The sequence below is a fragment of the Lissotriton helveticus genome, chromosome 6, assembly GCF_964261635.1.
Source record: "Lissotriton helveticus chromosome 6, aLisHel1.1, whole genome shotgun sequence".
NCBI classification, from domain to species: domain Eukaryota; kingdom Metazoa; phylum Chordata; class Amphibia; order Caudata; family Salamandridae; genus Lissotriton; species Lissotriton helveticus.
Genome location: NC_136067.1, coordinates 907,306,585 through 907,320,938, shown reverse-complemented (window position 1 = coordinate 907,320,938; position 14,354 = coordinate 907,306,585). Strand labels below are relative to the sequence as shown.

Here is a 14,354-nt window from a genome sequence, read left to right as displayed (position 1 = left end):
CAAAGATGCATCTACTTCCTAAAGATCAGTCCTGGTGGATATCAAGGGGAAATAATAGATATTATTGGTTATATGTTAACAGTGATTACTTTCCACCATAGGTATGTAAAAGGTAAAGTATATGTAGCACGCAGTGGACCACCAATTTTGGGATGGGCACACCAATACGACTTACACATTATTATAAGCCCGAGAGCGTCAAATCAAGTTATGGTGGTAGAAGAAGTCACTGCTGAAGTTATTGTGGAAAGCATGAATAATTTATTCTCTGAAGAGATTGGTGAATTAAAAGGATGTGTGCATAAAATCATGCTCAAACCTGATGCAGTTCCTATGCAACATAAGGAACAAAAGGTTCCTATAATTGCAAGGCAAGAGATTAAACGCATGTTAAATGAAAAGGTAGAGCAAGGCATTATTGAACAGATTAAAACATCTAGTTGGATTTCACCAGTTGTGATCACGGGCAAGGCTAATGGCACCTATAAGTTCTTTGTGGACTTGCACATGTTAAATTAAAATATTGTGGTAGATAATTATGCCCTGCCGAACATAAATTATCTTGTTTTATCCTTGAAAGGTGGGAGTTTTTTTTCCAAATTGGACCTACGCAGTGCCTACCACCAGATTAGATTGAATAAAGAATCCAAACCTTTAACCGCATTTATTACCATGGAAGGAGTATTTCAATTTACTAGAATGCCGTTTGGATTAGCTTCAGCAGCTGTGGTATTCCAGAGGATGATGGGTTTAGTTTTAAAGGCTCTGAAGAATGTGGTTCATTTTTAGGACGATGCATTGGTTTTCAGAAACTCTAAGGAATAACATAACTTAGTCTTGAAGGAGGTTTTGAACAAAATGGCTAATGCAGGATTGACTCTCAAAAAGGAAAAATGCAAACTCTGTGTAGAGGAAGTGGAGTACCTATGATATACTTTATTCACTGATGGTATCAAACCCAAGAGGGATCTCTTAGAAGCTATAGGAAAAGCCCCTGCACCTGTAGATAAGGACCAGCTCAGGTCCTTCCTTGGTCTCATAGAATACTACTCCAAATTTGTCAAGAACTTTGCGGAAAAGACTGAGCAAATTAAGAAACTACTTAGGAAAGGCTGTAAATATGTATGGTCTGATGAACAACAAAAGGCTTTTGAAAGAATCAAAGATGACATATGTGAAGCGAAAGTGTTAACCTCGTTTGATACTAAGTTAATGTCCATTCTTAACGTTGATGTGAGCGCTGTAGGTGTGGAAGCTGTACTTGCACAAATTCATATCTCTGGTGTGAAAACAATAGCCTTTGCCTGATTCCGAAAGGAGTTACTCAGTCATAGAAAGAGAGGCTTTGGCCGCAGCATGGGCTGCTGAGTATTTCCCCATGGACCTCTGGGGTTTCCAATTTGTCTAACATACAGATCACAAGCCCTTAATTTAAGATATTGTCTCCTGGTGGTGTGGGTAAAGGATCTGCAAGACTTGCAAGATTAGCAGCTCGTTTGCAAGAGTATAGGTATAGAATTGAGTACCTTTCTGGATAGAAAAACTGTCAGGCCGATGGTTTATCCAGATTGCCTCTACCTTTGTACGAAGTGGACAAAGTGCAAGTCAAATCCTGTGAGTTTGAAGAGGATGTGGCTTTTGTTGAAGAGTTGGTTGAGGTGTGCAATGGGGCAATTGATAAGCAACTATGGAAAGAATGTATGTCCAAGGATGGAGCTTTACAATTAGTTATGAATTTGATTGTCAACGGAGGTAGGCGTGAGAGCACCCTTCCTCCTGCTGTGAGGCCATTTGGGAAATATTTGGGAATATAGACGATCTGTCTATATCCGATGAGGATGTAATAATAAAAGATGACTAATTTGTTCCCCTACCAGAGTTAAGATTTACAATGTTTAAATTAGCTCTTAAAGGTCACCTGGGCCAATCCCTTACTAAAACAAGCATTGGCATAGCCAATAGGTCTCGCCTTTGGGACCTTGTAAGTAAAAAAAGAAAAACTGAAGTGTAAGACTTCACGTTTACATTTACTGCATCCTAAATACGAAGTAAATGTAAACGTGCACAAAAACCCAAGCACTAGTCTTCATAGAGAATCAGTATGGTAGTAGATGGTGCACGCAAGGAGACTAACGGGGAGAGTGGGGATCTGTTTCCGGGATCGGGTGGAACTCTCACCTGCTCCTCCTCCATCACATCAATAACAAGTTAAGCTATTTTAAGAACAACAACTATGAGGCAGGTATCAGATGTTTCGTGGATATTTTGTTTTTTTCTGAATACACATTGATCTCTGAATCAGCTGCCTCAACACCTCAAATCAGCTTAAAATACAATCTGTGATCAGTATATTGTATCCCCTGTGTTCCGTCATTACGGATTTCATGGGGTCAGAGTTTCTAAATAATGCCTCGCGTTGCTTCCTATAGCAGCATGACTCGGTCATCCCAGCGCTTCAGAACGATGCCGGGTTTAGGGAAGACAAAGGCGTGCTGCTCAGTATGCGCTGTGATCACATGTTCTCAGGCCTGGATCGCCCGATTAGCTCCTCTCTGCAGCAACAAAGTATGTACCAGGCTGCGAATTATAATGACCCGAAGCCATAAATCCAGACGATAATAAAAACACAAGTGGCAAAAAGGGTGCCCAGCCTGGAAGGCCCCGACGGCCAAGCCGCTGAATATAGCGCCAAATCCACGGAAGATCCGCAGAAGGAGAAAGACTCAAAAATTATAATGTTTACTTGAAATACGCAACTGTAAACAATACCCAAGACAAAGAGGGTGGAGGGGGTATCAGGCACAACCATTCTTTCCACAATATCAAGGACACACCCCTTTCACACCCTACCACTACGGCCCACCACAAATGGGACCGGATTTTCAGCAATGGGCCACAGACTACAATACAGGCTTTTACAACCATCAGCCTTTTTTAGGGTCACGCCCAGGACCCCGCAGGGGTCGCAACAGGAAGGGCAACACAGTAATGTGGCAAGACCCAGAAGAGGGGGGCCCCAGAATGAACACGAGGAGCATGACGGGAGCACTCCCGAACCACCCCTCAACCAGTAAGAAGGGGACTTAGTAGTGAACATTACTCCCTGGGAGTTGACAACTATCCAAAGGGCTGTATTGAACAAAGGCCTTGGCATTGTTCCAACAAACAAACTCGACTCTTTTAAATTACATACTGAAATGCAAGAGTTTGTACGAAAGATCAAATTACGTACCTTCTTTAGTGATAAGGAAACCCCCAAAAATACAGACACCGGACTGAGACCAAAATCCACTTTCACGCCCCCAGATACCTCACTTCCTATTGAGGTCCTCACCTTTGAGAAGGCTGTCATGAGTGAACTGAAGACACTCAGCTCGACACACCGGGAGTGTCTCCACAACACCAGCCGAGCAGAACGAGAGGCCATCCGGGACCTGGCAACCAAGAGTGAAATCATTATCAAACCGGCCAACAAGGGGGGAGCAATAGTAGTCCAAACCGCGACGGCATACGAGCAGGAATGCTCTAGACTACTGTCACACAGACGGAACTATAAAATCCTACCCGAGGACCCCACAGAGTCACTTAGAATCGGGGTAGGTGGCATGGTGGAGGAAGCACTGGCACACGACTGGGTGTCTAAAAAAGAAGCAGAATACCTTATGCAAAAATCGCCTAGAAATTCGTATTTTTACTGCATCCCCATAATACACAAGAACTTGGAAAATCCCCTGGGAAGACCCATTGTCTCAGGGATAGGTTCCATTATGGAGCCTCTCTCCAAGTTTTCAGATGCTTTCCTCTGCCCTTTAGTACAATCTACGGAAACCTACCTTAAGGACACAAGAGCAGTCCTACAATTACTCAGGGACCTTTGTTTTGATCCAGAGAATCAGCTTTTGCTCAGTCTCGACGTGGAAAGCCTATATACCAGCCTCCCCCACGATGAGACCCTAGCAATTATTGAGGAAATGCTATACACCTCAAACTGGAAATACCAAACACCTAGAGGGGTAGTGCTGGAATGCATCGCACTAGCCCTGACAAAAAATGTCTTTGAATTCAAGAGTACCATCTATCTCCAGAGCCATGGTACCAGCATGGGGAGCACCTTCGCCCCAAGTCTGGCCGGGCTGTATGTCAACCACATGGAGACAAACAAGATCCTCCATACAGACAACCTGTACAGACAGCACATAATCACCTGGAAAAGGTATATTGATGATGTGCTGGTCATCTGGCAAGGGAATTCACTGTCAGTTACACAGTTCATGGAATGGCTAAATGTCCAAAATCAATACCTAAAATGTACCCACTCAGTGTCCAAGCAATCATTGGTCTTCCTGGACCTGAACATTTACCACGAAGAGGGAGTGCTAAAAACAACGACCCACTTCAAGCCTATGGCGAGAAACACAAGTCGCAAGCATCTGACCAGAAAACAAAACTGAAAAAGAGGCAATACCCTGAGGGAATCATATATGCAGCCATGAAGAGGGCCAGAAATAACAATAGGGAGGCCAGACAGCGGGTGACTCAATACCTGTCTCCTCAGTAGGGTGTGCCTCCCTGCCCCGGTCCATCACGGCTGACGTGCCGATTGCTGTGGAGGGCAGGCGCCATCTTAGGTGAGGACCTGGATCCCGGCGGTGCCGCGCACTGCGGTCTAGCTGGGGGTGGGGTTTAGACATAAATTGGCCATAGGCGTGGGGTGCCTCGCGGTGCTAGAAGGTGTGGTGGCAGCACTCTTGAAGGTCCGCTGAGCTTTGGGGGCAGATTGCGAGCTGGATAAGAAGCGTGGAGCTCCTCTGTCACCCGTCTCCCATTGTGCCTTGTCGCTTTTAAAATTTGTTTTTACCGCCCTGCATCTCTTTTAACAATTAATTAAAACCCCCCACTGTACTTGCCTTACTTTATCCGGGCCATACAGCGGGTGACTAAATACCCGTCTCCTCAGTTGGGTGTGCCTCCCTGCCCCGATCCATCACGGCTGACGTGCCGATTGCTGTGGAGGGCAGGCGCCATCTTAGGTGAGGACCTGGATCCCGGTGGTGCCGCGCGCTGCGGTCTAGCTGGGGGTGGGGTTTAGACATACATTGCAATGGCCCCTTGGAAGCGCAGCGGACAAACGCAGCAGGCGCGACAATGGCGCGCCTAAGGTAAGCCCGTCTGCGCCCGTCCGCGGCTGGTCGGGGCCAGGGGCTTGCCACTCTGCCCAATTCATCAACTATTCCGCTGCCGATTTGACACGCTTGCATTCCCACTGGTCCCTTTGTCCCACCATACTGCCCAGACTAGACTCACTGGGACCGCTCTGCCCCAGAAAGGTTTTCCCCAAATTCGATTCCCCTTTGGCAATGGCATTACCATCGGCTACTCCGATCCCTCCGACTGCCCTCTTCTCCTCCACTAAAAGGGCTGTTAACTCTAAGTTTGCAGTGAGCTACCTTAACACCCGCTCGCTGGTTAAGCACCAGTTGGAAATTTTTCAACTTTTGGACTCTGAAAAACCCGACCTGTTATTTGTTACAGAGACATGGCTTAACGAGGAGTCCTCTCCGGACATCCTCGCAGCGACCCCGCCGGGTTATTATGTTCTTCAAGCTAACAGAGCCCTGGGTAAGTCGGGAGGCGGGGTGGCAGCTATCATCAAACATCCTATTAGATTCTCTTCATTGGCGGTGGCCAGCATTCCTCTGGTCGACTGCCTTGTTCTTAGATTGGAATCCCCAGTGGTACCTCTCATCTGTGTCCTGGTCTATCGACCCCCTCAGTCGATGCCTAACTTTCCGTCAATGTTCGGCAATATGCTCTCTCAGCTGGTCATTAATAACTCAAAATTATTGATTCTAGGGGATTTTAATTATTGGCCCTCTGACAATAGAGAGTGTGTTTGCTCTTCCACCTTTTACGATTTTTTAATTGATATGAATTGTTCCCAACATATCAACTCGGCAACCTACGTTAAGGGCCACATTCTTGACCAGGTGTGGACTTCCAACCTGGACATTTCTACTCCCCTTATCCTTCCTTGTCCCTGGTCGGATCACTCCATCATTACCTTTTCCCTCACTGTTACCTCCTATGCTAGTCGGGTCCTTGAGGGTAATCTCCCTGCCAGAAATTGGAATAGGGCTGATCTTGGTGAATTTGTAACCTTACTCAGAGCCTCTCCCCCCCCCCCCCCGACTGCGATTCCCTTGACACCCAAGCATTAGGTCTGAAGCACTGGCTTGAATCAGCTAGCGATATTGTAGCTCCGCTCAAACAGGTTAGGTTAAAGCGCCCTCATGAGGCGCAAATATGGTTTTCTGAGGAACTTAAAGGCATTAAGCTTGAACTTAGGCAGGCCGAGCGCGGCTGGCGACGTGACTATGCCCCTGACAAAAAGTTAGTATTTACGACCCTGCTTAAAGAGTACAAACTTGCTATCTTGCAAGCTAAACCCTCATACTTTTCTAAGAAGATCTTAGATTCAGCTTCTAAAGCTAAATACATTTTCTCTATTGTAGAGGAACTCTCGCACCCAGATAGGATCAATATTAAAACCCTCTCTTCTCGAGCATTTTGTGACTCCCTTAATCAGTTTTTTATTGATAAAATTGTTAATTATTAAAAATAGTATTCCCTCTCTTGCTCCCTCTGACCCAGCAATTTCTGTTACCATCCCTGCTATCTCTAATTCCCAGCAAATCACTCAAATACCCCCGATCTCGGAGGACGAGTTCTTAGTTTTACTGAATAAAGTTGCTTCCGGATCCCCAACTGATCATTGCCCGCCCCCCCCCCCCCCCCATGTCTTGCGCGACGCTTTCACTGCTTGTCCTTTCCCCCGCTGTCACTTCTGAATAACTCACTCAAAGCGGGCCTGGTCCCAAGCTCTTTTAAAATTGCTGAAATGGTGCTCCTCCTTAAGAAACCTAATGCTGACCGTCCCTCTTGAGATATTTTCGTCCCATTTCCCTACCTTAGTAAGATACTTGAAGCCCATGTCACCAACTTTTTGAGTTCATTCATCGAGCGTACGCAGTTCCTCGATTCCCAACAGGGCGGCTTCAGACCCGCCCACTCTACTGAGGCGGTCATTCTTTCAGTGATGGAGGAACTGCGGAGGGGAGCGGACCTTAATATCAGCCAAGCCTTGGTTCTCCTGGATTTGTCGTCCGCCTTTGACACGGTCGACCATGATATTCTGGTCAGCCGTGTCAGGGAGGCCGGCACCAGGGATCTGCCCTGGATTGGGTTCGCTCTTTTTTGAGCGATCGTCACCAGGCTGTCGGGCTCTTCCAGTTCGCTGCCGATAAAGTTGGTTTTACATGTGGCGTCCCTCAGGGCTCCTCCCTTTCCCCCTCCTTTTTAATTTGTACCTTACCCCCCTCATCTGGTCTTTACGAGGTAGTAATGTCACTGCATTTAATTATGCAGATGACATCCAGTTGATCTTTGACATCGATCCCTCGGCCCAATCCATCCACAATTTCCAGGCCACGCTGTGTCACATCAGTAACTGGATGGGGGCAAACCATCTCAAACTTAACCCCGATAAGACTGAACTGGTTCTTGTCGGGGTGCAACCAACCCGTGGAGTCCCAACTTCTGGCCCATCAGCCTGGGTCTCCCCCTCGCCCTGCTGACTCAGCCAAAAGCTTGGGGGCTATCATTTCTAATGATCTTTCGATGAAGCCCCAGATTAATGCTGTGGTCTCCTCCAGCTTCTTTCATTTGCGGAAAATCCGCAAAATTGCTCGCTTTCTCACCACAGAGGCCCTCACCCTGACCTTACTGGCTTTGGTAATCTCCAGAATAGATTATGCCAACTCTCTATATGTTGGTATCCCTGCCTACCAACTGAATCGATTGCAGCTGGTTCAGAACCAGGCTGCTCGGCTAATCTTCCGCCAGCCTAGGCATCAGCATGTTCGCCCCCTGTTAAAGACACTTCATTGGCTCCCTGTAGCCGAGCGCTGTAATTTTAAATTAGGCTGCACCATCTTCAAGGCCCTGGCCAGCCTTGGTCCGTCATTCATCTCCTCTCTACTTCACCTCTCTCCTCCCCGCTACCTCCGTTCTTCTCATCTGGCCTTACTCAAGACACCTGTCTTCAAACGCAAGAAACACGGAGGGCTTAGATTCTCGTTTCTTGCTCCATCTTTCTGGAATGACCTCCCTTTAGAATGCAGGCTCACCACTTCCTATACTCATTTTAGATCTGTTCTTAAAACCCATCTGTTCCGCAGAGCACACAACTAGGTCTTCCTCACTTTTCTCTTTCGCTCTGACAGCTCCTTCTCTGTCTCCTTTTTGCTCACAGCGCCAAGAAACCGTTAGGTGTTAGTTGCGCTTTACAAGAACCTTTACATAACATTACTAGACGACAAGGAACAATCCAGCATGGAACAAACGAGACCCATATGTGTAACTACATATAGTACACACTCCAACGAAGTGTCCAAAATCATTAACAAACATTGGCGGATCCTTACATGTGGGGCATTGAAATTTGAAAAACCACTTTTCGCACACAAAAGGGGAAAAAATCTCAAGGACATCCTTGTCCATACCCGTCCCAAACAAGTGGAACACCTACCACTAGCCACACATGGAATACAGGGACATTACCCATGTGGCAACTGCGGGAGCTGCCACCTCACAAGAAAGAGCAAACAACTGACATTCAGCAATGGTACGAAATGGGACCAGCGCAAATTGACGAACTGCAATAGTAAGAATGTAGTTTACATGATCACCTGTCCCTGTGGCCTAGAATACATAGGCATGACCACTAGAGCAATAAAAGTACGATTGAACGAACATAAAAGCAACATTCGGTGCAAAAAAAGCACCACCAAAATGACCACCCATTTCCTGGAAAGACAATACTGTGTCAATGATATAATGTGGACAATCATAGAGCAATTACCGTCAGAGGCAGGACTCTTTGAGAAAGAGCAACGTTGGGTGTTCAGACTGGGCACCCACGTCAGAGGCCTCAATGACGAAATACCGTGGGGCCAACTCACATAAACTGCTACACACAACACTTCAACATCCTGACCCAGCAGTATGTCTTGCAAAACAATTTTTCTAAAGAAGTGTAGATGGTCTGAATTAGCAAACGTATTGTACATACTAGATTCCCACTTGGAAGTAACCCTTAATAAAGGACACTGGAAGGAATCAATGCACTTTAAAAATACATCTAAACCCGGGTCTAAATGCACGAAACGTCTGAGTCAGGGCATAAAGCATGAAATTTAGACCTATGCGCTAACACTTGGCCTAAGGCGCATTCTCATATACCCAGTAGAAAGCCAACGACTCCGTGATACATATCATGGGTCATCAGAGAACTGTAGATCGGCTCTCGTTGCTATACGGCACGGGCTTATACACACCCTTATATTGAAAACTTTATAAGTCAGCGATTTCATACCGCTAACAGAACTGTAGGGATGAGCGCTCCAGTCATCCCCGATAATAAACACCAGCAACGCTCAAAACACGTGTCTCGCGGTGAAGCAGAAGCAGAAGCGCAGAGCAGCGTTAAACCAATGCGCATGGGCAGACAAACCCGATCAGTCTGCACAGATGCGACAAACCACGGACACCGGATAATCCGAATATGGGCATTTGGAAAGGACTAATTTACCAATTAGAGGGATAATTGGTCATCAGTATAAAAACGAGAACTGACTGACAGATCAACACTCGCAGCGGAGCCACGTACGGGGCAGTCAAGAGGGATTTTCTCTGAGTCATCGCGAGTATAAAACAATGGGAACGAGGTTGCAAAGCCACAGACAATGTAAGTACTTGCAAACATTGAAACTCTGTATTACCCTCAGGTAGCGAACCAGCACGAAGACCCCTACGTTCCTGAGGCTCATGAGGCATTGAAAATTAACCCATAACAGTATGCCTTTCATAACATTCTCTGCACTAACTACAAACCCTTAATTTTATAACAACTGTGAGAAGCCGAATTGATGCACGACCAAGTTAACCCTTGAAAGTGTGATAGTTTTATAGAGTGTGTGCTTTATGTTAAGTGTTTGTGTGTCTTGTCCTTGTTCCTTTTTTCACGCCAGGCACGATTTCACACATAGAATGACATCATGTCTAGAGATCAAAGCCCGCTCATATTGATCTTTTTTTCCCACAGGTCACTGTACCTCTGGAAGCAGAGAAGTGGACTACCACAAAAAAAAATGGTATCCCCTTCTTCTGCAGGTCAGCTGAATAGCGACAAATAAAAGCGAAATTGTAGGTACATTGCATAACCTGCACCATATCTCACTTTTGTAAATAACACATTTTTATAGTAGAGAAACGTGAGTAAGGTGGGGATTTGTGTATCCCGTCCTGAAGAAGGAGTTCCAAACTCCGAAACATGTTGACACACACACAGGAGGTGATGCACATTGTCCTGCATTTCACACCTCCATTTAATCACCCCTTTTAACAGCGCCAGCCCGGGGGCCCATTAAAATTCCTTTTGTGTTTACCCCACGAGCCAGGCACTTTTTAAACATCACTCGTCGATAACCTCACCACTCACGCACATAAAACAAAAAACAAAAAACCCTCACACACACCACACATAGTCAGTGAACAAGTGCTTCCGCGTAGTCGCAGGTGGTAGCACGCCGCATCCCGTAGAGGGGTGCGAAGACCCCAATGATGAAGCATGACACCAAGGGTCCTTTTGGTGTGTGAGGGGTATTTTACCAACACTGGGTGCTCCCAACCATAGTTGTGAAACCTATCCGTCATAAGAGTAGATTCATTTTGTTTACGTATACTTGAAATACGCCACAGTGACACCAGGGCGGTGTACAGTACTTGATAGGAAGCCTGGGGTAGGGGAAGGCGGGAGTGAAAAACCAAACCAGGGGCACATATCGGAAATTTGCATTCCAGAAAGACATTTTCAGAGCCTTGATGTTGAGCTAATAACAGGCGATAAGCCGCTATCCCAACAAGAAAAGCGGCCGCAGGGGGGGAGGGATTCACTTGCGGGAGCGACAATTGCGACCAGATGGGCCGTACGCTCCGCGAGTGGATCTCCTGACATGCACGCGTTGCCATTGAAGGCAATGGCAATGCGTGCACGTGCTTGGCTGAAAAGCCTAAGCGCTAGGAATAGGTTGTTTGCTGCGAAAGCTTGACCTAAAAAGAGTATGTGAACATTTCTGGTGGCCTGCTATGGACCAACAAATATCTGCATGGGTGGAGAGGTGCATAGACTGTAGTGAGGGCGAAAAACGATTGAAGGTTGGGAGCCAGGCAGAAATGGGTGTGATAGAGGATCCTGGTTTGCCATGGCACACAGTTTGTTTGGGCTTCATTGGTATTTTAAATGGCTCATTGTGAAATTTTTACGTGACGTTACCACTAGTAACCCTATCCTATCCGTGTGTTGGATAAAATATTTAAAGAAGAAGGCTATCCGGTCAAGTTAATTAGTGACAATGATACACAACTTACATCAGCAGAGATGGCCAGGTACTTAAAAACATGTGGGATCTTGCACCCAATAACATCTTTGTACAACCCACAAGGCAATGGTGTTGTAGAGAGAGAAAACCGCATGGTTAATGGTGTCATACAGATGGCAATTGTGAACAAAATAAATATAAGAGATATGGTTGATGTTCTAATTTGGGCTTACCGCACCACGAAAAAATACTGTGACTAAAAAAATACCCTTTTACGTGATGAGAGGACGGAATGCTAGCACTAAGTTGGTGCCAGCTTGGATGAAAGCTTTGTTAGGCCAGGCCAACTTAGATGCAGGGAAAAGGAACCAAGATGAGGCATGAGGCCAGAGAAGTATCATAAAAGTGGATGATTGGGTCAAAGTCAAGCCTGGTGGCATAAGCAGTGGTCTCACGAAGTTCCGTGGTCCGTATAGGGCAAAGAGTATACATGATGGGTATGTTACCTTGCATAATGATGAAAACTGGAATATGAGGAGAGTTGCTCTGTATGAATAAAAATGCAAGTTGTGGAGAGAAACATGAATTCAGTGAGACCAATTGTACTTACAATCCTTATATGTTGATAAGTGATGCTGATGTAACAAGTAGATTGCCAAGTGATGTTTCAGGAAATTGTGGTGGTCTTGGAGAGTCAGTAACAGGATGCTTTCTCAAAGACTCAGGTGTCCACCCAGACACCTCGAAGACTGTGTGTGGCAACATGAAATGAAATTCGCGTATTTATTATTGATTATTTGTTGTTGTTGTTAAAAGAGAGAAGCTGTGTTGTGTCTTCTGGTGTGTTTAGTCCTTTAAGAGAAGCATTCCAGCGCCTAGGTTCTAGCGTTGTCATGCTCAATCACATTGTTGCATTCCTGACCAGTCAGTTGTCTTCTGGCTGGAGAGGGATTACAAATGCAGAATCTTCTGTGCTTGAAATAAAGTGTAACTTTACATACACAATTGGATTGGCGTATCTTTGAATACAACAATGTGCTGTCAAACTGAGCGCCGCAATAGCAAATGGGCGTTGCTGCCGAAAAGACTAAGGTGATGGAAGAACACACATAAACGTGTAAGAGGATAACCGCCAGTCCGTTACTTACACAGGGTGTCCGTAAAATCAGGTTAATTTCGGCTACCCGTTGTCAGTCTTTAAGAGGATGTCATTTGTCGGTAAATGCAGTACTTTCGAGACGCATAACAACCGACGTCAACATGAACATCTTCTGAGAGTGTGAGGAACAAGGCACATGTAAAATCAGCTAGGATTGGAGCATTGATGGATCTCTGCCAAGTTTTGGAACATTGGCGACACTTTAGCCAATCCTAGTGCTTCGCATTCAGTGCCGATGTGATGATTGGCTGTGAGTTTCGTGCGTACATATGCTAGAGCCATCCCCCGACGACGTCGCCTTTTGATAGGCCGCCGGGTAAGGCTTGAAGACCAAGTATTACCTGAGGAAATGTTTGTCAGGCGCAAGTTTTAAGCTGTTAGGTATATCAATAACGGGTTTAGCTGCCGCCCTATTTGATTCTGGGTGGAAGGCAGCGGTGGTGCTGCGCGCACTGCTCATTCGGTCTTGACCCTAGGTGGTCAAAGTGAGGGATGGTTTCACCACTCAAGAAGAACCGGGATGCTGGTCTAGTAGTCCGTTAGTTTGGCTGGCCCGCGGCATTTCGTGCAGACCCTTTTGGTTACCATACTAACTAACCACGTTTCCGGGCCCCCTGCCGTGAGCAGGTGTTTGTCAAATAGGGTGCCCCCAGTTTCAGAATTTACTGGCGACAGATATTCCTTCTATGTCTCACCGGTTCCATTCGCGTTTTTTTGTTGTTGCATATTTTAAATATCGCGAACTTGACCCGAAAGGTATTGGAGCGCTTTACATTTTTTATTCATTTATTTAATGCATTTTTATAGAGCGCGGACTTTATCAGAAGGTGTCAGAGCACTGTACAATAGGAGAGCACTGTACAATAGGACAAAAATAGCATGCCATAGAATCAAAGCGACACAGGCATAAGGCACACAATCTCAAGCACAGACTGTACAGGCAAAAATATGAATACATATGACAAATTTTACAATGACTAAAGAACTTCCTGGCGAAAAATAGCAGGCCATAGAATCAAAACAACGCAGGCAAAAGGAACACAATATCAAACGCAGCAAGCACAGGATGTACAAACAAAAATATAAATAAATGTGACAAATTTACAATGACTACCTGGCGGGGTCTGAGAAGGAGGGAATTAGTTCTGAAAGTGTCTTTGGAATAAAAGATTTGAGGTCCGCTTTGAAGATCTGGATGGAGTGATGGCACCGAGCGAAGGAGGAAGCGAGTTCCAGATTCTCACCGCATTACCTGAGAACGATTGTGCCATCATTTTTTCCCTTTTGAAGGAGGGGGCTCAAGAAGGAACTTTTCCGCATTCCGAGAAGGTCTTGAGCCTCCAGACAATTTCAGTTTATTTGCCAGATAGCGAGAGGAGGAGGAGTGCAAAGCTTTGTGGGTGATGCACGCCGTTTTGTAGATGGCTCTAGCCTCGATGGGAAGCCATCGGAGAAAAGACAGGATAGGAGTGATGTGGTCACTTCATTTGGACCCTGAAATGAAGCGAGCTGCTGAATGGAGGACGGTTTTGAGGGAAGAGAGGTGAGATTTGGGACCGCCAGTCAGAAGAGAATTACAAAAGTCCAATCTAGAGAGAACTAGCGATTGGACCAAGGTTTTTAGGTCATCCTCCGGGAAGAACCGACAAATCCCCCATAAAATGCGCAGCTGATAACGTGCGCTCTTGGCCATGGAATTGATGTGTGAGATTAGGTTGAGTCTTTTGTCAAGTATGACACCTAAGGATTTAGCGCAG

General features: G+C 45.9%; 1 protein-coding gene across 8 annotated transcripts in view; it reads right to left on the bottom strand.

The window, feature by feature from the left end:
- LOC144761592 (monocarboxylate transporter 10-like) overlaps window positions 1-12,721 on the bottom strand; it is a 1,000,737-nt gene extending 988,016 nt beyond the window's left edge. For all 8 annotated transcript variants that reach the window (XM_078646885.1, XM_078646883.1, XM_078646884.1 and 5 more), the window contains exon 1: window positions 12,587-12,721. The gene's annotated coding sequence lies outside the window, so the exon portion shown is untranslated. The remainder of the gene's footprint in view (window positions 1-12,586) is intronic.
- Window positions 12,722-14,354: the final 1,633 nt, after the last annotated feature.